The 5,051-nt window shown below is 35.9% G+C and overlaps 1 non-coding gene across 1 annotated transcript; it reads right to left on the bottom strand.

The window, feature by feature from the left end:
* Nucleotides 1–4,291: 4,291 nt before the first annotated feature.
* On the bottom strand, nucleotides 4,292–4,363 carry TRNAW-CCA. Its single transcript has one exon. It is a non-coding gene; the product is annotated as a tRNA-Trp (tRNA).
* Nucleotides 4,364–5,051: the final 688 nt, after the last annotated feature.

Consider the following 5,051-nt stretch of genomic DNA (forward strand, 5'->3'; position numbering starts at 1 on the left):
CAGATAAATGCGGATTTCCAGGGCCAACCCCAGCGATTCTAATTTAGTAGTTCTGAAATGGGACTCACAAATGGAAGATGTGTAACTATGTCTCAGATGCTTCTGAGGAGGTCTGGGACCCACTGGAGGCCAACTTTTGTTCTGATTTTTGCATTTTTATGGGTTATAAGGAGCTTTTCTGCTCTTGCCCTATCTGTTCTCTCTCCCTCTCCCCTTTCCTACTCCACTTACTGCCCTAGATTCCACCTTAAAAATGTGGATTATCTGCTTGTTTTCAACAACTGAAAAAATATTTTCATATTGGGGTAAATTATAGGCAATCCACTTGTGGTGGTGTAACAGAATGGCTCCAAAGGAAGTTTGGTCTCTAATAACAGCAGATCTTCACCAAACGCTTACTGTATGCGAGGCACTGTTAATCACTTTCACATGCGTCAATTGACTCGACCCACACAGCAGTCTAATAGGTAGATAATTCATATTATTATCCTTGTAGCTGAAAAAACTAAGTCACAGAGAGGTTGAGGGATTTGTCCAAGGCCACACAGCAGGACAAGGATTTGAACCCAGACACGGTCTTTCCTCTTAAGCCCTGTTTACAGTCTCTCAGATAATCCAGAGAAGGCTCTGGTAACTATGTGCTATGAAGTACTAAACAATACTGAGAGCTCTGAGATTCTGATAAAAAACCATAAAAGCCTCCCCAGGAAAATTTTTCTATCATTGAAAAGGGCAACAAACTTCTCTCTGTGGCTTTTGGGTAAAATTACAAAGCACATTATGGGTAAACACAGAGAAAATTTTAATAGTCCAAGCTGTCAGTTTTTAACAGTCAGAGTTAGATTTCTGTAGGGAGGTAGTGAGCTAACCATTGCAAGAGGTGCTAAAGCAAATGGTGAGCAGCAGATGCAGAGTGATGCTGCAGATGGGATTTTTCTACAAGAAATCAATTGCCTCTCTGGAAGGGAAAAAGTGTAACTTGACAGTCTCTAAAGAAGGTACCAAAATACAGTCACAATAGTGTAGTATTCATATTGTCTGGTATGTGATAATAATTTAAAATATTTTGAGTTAAGTAAAGAAGCTGGAAAATGCGGCCACAAACCTGGAAACTGACCCAAAGATGATCCAGCTATTAAAATTAGCAACAACAAAAAACAGCTATTATAAATATTCAAGGACTCAAAGGAATGTATAAGCATAAGTTAATCTCCACTAGTCAAATAGAAACTATAAAGAAGAATCAAATGAAAATTTTAGAAACAGAAGTATCATATCTTAAATGAAAAATTAATTGATTTGGTTTACTAACAGATCAGAGAAAACAGCAGAAGAGATCAGTGAAACTGAAGACATGATAATAAAAACTATCTAAAATGAAGACAGAGAAATAAAGAGACAAAAAAGGCAAAGCTTCAGTGACTTGTAAGACAAGATCAAGTCCATTATATCAATATCCATATAAAAGGAGTCCCAGAAATAGAGGAGAGATAAGGGCACCAAAAAAAAAAAAAAAAGAATAAATAATGGTAAAATGTCTCCCCAGTTTGGTAGAAAACAAACTTACAGATCCAAGAACATCTAAAAGCCAAAAATTGCCCCCAAAATGATAAAGACAAAAACAACGCTGTCTAGAGATATTATAGTCAAACAAGCAAAATTTAAAGGAAAGTATTGAATGAGTCCAAAGAAAACGACACAGGGAGGAAAAGGGTGTGAATGATGTCTGATTTCTCATTAAAATCAAGGGGGGAAAAAAGACAATCAAATGACATCTTTAAAGGGCTGGCTGGGAAACTGTCAGCCTAAAAGTGTACATCTAGCAAAAATATCCAGGAACACTGAAGACAAAATTAAGACATTTTTAGATTATTTAAACTGAGGTAGTTTGTCTATAGAAGACTAGAGTTACAAGAAATGGGAAGAAAGTTCATCAAGTTAAAGGAAATTGACAGATATACAGAAAGAGATAACAAGTACTAGGCAAGGTAAGCTCACGCGTAAACGTAAATGAAATTTTAAAAAATTGTCTCAATATATTTAAAATGCATATATCTATTTAGAGCAAAATATAGACTATTACTTATATATTGCAGACATATAAGACATGTGACTTCATAAAAAGGAGAATGGGTAAATAGAACTCTACTGTTGCAAGGTTCTTTCACTTAACTGGATATAGTGAGATTAACTCTAAATAGACTATAATAACTTGAGGATGCATATTGGAATCCCTAAGGCAACCAGTATTTTAAAAATGAGGCAGTGTAACTGAAAAGCCAATAGAGGGATTAAAATTAAATGCTTGAAAATATTTGATTAACCCAAATGAAGGCAGGAAAGGACAAATAGCAAAGTAATAAGAAAATTGTAGACCTAAATCCAACTATATGAATAATAATATTAAATCTATATTAACTCAACATTACAATTAAAAGGCTGAGATGGGCAAACTAAATAAAAATGCAAGATGATTTGCAGTTGTGTGGTACTTTAAATAAAAAGTCACAGATAGTTTACAAGTTAAAAGATGAAATAAAAAATACCATGCAAACATTGATTAAGAAAGTTCAAGTGACTATATTAATATCAAACAAAATAGACTTTAAGACAAGTATTGAAAATGTTTATTTTGAAATTATGTCAGATGTACAGGAAACTCTCAAAACAGTTTAAAGTATTTATTTGCACTCAGTGCCCATAGTCTCCAAATGTTAATATCTGAGCACATTTCTCAATATTGTTTTCTCTTTACATCTGTCTTCTTCACCTCCCCTCTCCCTTTCTTTCTTTATTTGTGTAAAGATCTGAACACACACCGTAGTCTGCAGATCTTTTTTTTCCTGAGTCTCTTGAGAATATGCTGCATAAATGATTCTCTTTTACATTTAAGTAGTTCATTGTGTATTTCCCCAAAACCAGAACATTCTCTTACATAAACAGGAGCGCAAAGATCAAAATGAGGAAATTAACATTGCTACCATATTATTATCTAATCTACAGCTCCTATTTAACTTTTCCCAATCATCCCTCTAAGGTTTTTTTTACAGCAAAAAAAACTTTTTTTCTAGTTCAGAATTTAATTCAGCATTAAATGTAGCACTTAGTTTTTATGTCCCTTTACTTTTCGTTAATGTGAAATGGTTCCTCAGCCTCTGTTCTTTGACCTTGAGATGTGGAAAAATCACAGGCTTTCTGTGGTAGAATGTTTCTCAAACTAGGCCTGTCTGATGTCTCCTCACGACCAGCTCAGGTGATGCATTTCTCACAGGAGTACCATAAGAGTGATACTGTGTCCTTTTTCCCACAAAATCCTAGGAAGAAAATGGTGCCTATTTGTCCTATTTCTGGTGATTAACTTCGATCATTCAGTTAAGATAGTGTCTGCCAGTTTTCTCCTTTATAGTTACAATTTTGCCTTTACTTAATAAATATCTTATTGGGAGAGATTCTTTTAGACCCTGAAAAGATCCTGTTTCTCATCACACTTTTACCTATTGGTTTTATTTTATTTTATATTTATATAATTTATTTTTTTTACTTTACAATTCTGTATTGGTTTTGGCATACATTGACATGAATCCACCACGGGTGTACATGTGTTCCCAAACATGAACCCCCCTCCCACCCCCCTCCCCACAACATCTCTCTGGGTCATCCCCGCGTACCAGCCCCAAGCGTGCCATATCCTGCATCGGACATAGACTGGCAATTCGATTCTTACATGATATTATACATGTTTCAATGTCATTCTCCCAAATCATCTCATCCTCTCCCTCTCCCACTGAGTCCAAAAGTCTGCTATACCCATCTGTGTCTTTTTTGCTGTCCTGCATACAGGGTCATCATTGCCATCTTTCTAAATTCCATATATATGTGTTAGTATACTGTATTGGTGTTTTTCTTTCTGGCTTACTTCACTCTGTATAATCTGCTCCAGTTTCATCCAGCTCATCAGAACTGATTCAAATGTATTCTTTTTAACGGCTGAGTAATACTCCATTGTGTATATGTACCACAGCTTTCTTATCCATTCATCTGCTGATGGACATCTAGGTTGTTTCCATGTCCTGGCTATTATAAACAGTGCTGCAATGAACATTGGGGTACATGTGTCTAATCTATTGGTAATTCTTACCAGAAACCATTAATACTAAGGTGAAGGTGAAGTTGCTCAGTCGTGTCCGACTCTTTGCGACCTGGTGGACTGTAGCCTACCAGGCTTCTCTGTCCATGGGATTCTCCAGGCAAGAATACTGGAGTGGGTTACCATTTCCTTCTCCAGGGGATCTTCCCAACCCAGGGATCGAACCTGGGTCTCCCGCATTGGAGGCAGACGCTTTAACCTCTGAGCCACCAGGGACGCCTAAGGGGGTTTCTAATTGATGGCCAGGAGTATAAAGAATAACACTGGAAACTGAAAAAAAAAGGGTGAATTTGTTGGGAAGATATAGGAATCATTAAGTGTATATATGTCTAAAAACAGAGCTTAAAAATACATAAAACAAAACTTCTAGAATTAAAAGGGAAAAGATATAAATCCAGAGTCATCATTGAAGATTTTAAAATACATTAAGCAAATAATTAAAGAAAAATAGATATATCCATAATCAGAATGAAAGTTTCAACACTCTTCTTCAATAGTTGATGAATTAAAAGAAAATCTGTAAGGATATATTTATGACCAACACCATCAACCACACTAACATAAGTGACAGAAACTCTAGAGCATACATATGAACCTTTCTAACACAGACAGCACTTGAGACTATTAAGTATATCTCAGTAATACTTAGATATCTTACAGAATATAACCTCTGATCAAATAGAATTGTATTAAAATCAGTAACTTCTAAGATATATGGAAAAGTCCCAAATATTTGTCAATTAAAATGCTATCAGAGTGAGGGACTTCCTTGGTGGTCCACTGGTTAGGACGTCACCTCCCAGTGGAGGACGTGTGGCTTGGATCCCTAGTCAATGAGCTGAGATTCTATATGCCTCATGGCCAAAGGAACCAAAACACAAAACAGAAGCAGTAGTGTAACAAA

This window comes from Oryx dammah, unplaced genomic scaffold (assembly GCF_014754425.2).
Source record: "Oryx dammah isolate SB20612 unplaced genomic scaffold, SCBI_Odam_1.1 HiC_scaffold_1, whole genome shotgun sequence".
Classification (NCBI taxonomy): Eukaryota; Metazoa; Chordata; class Mammalia; order Artiodactyla; family Bovidae; genus Oryx; species Oryx dammah.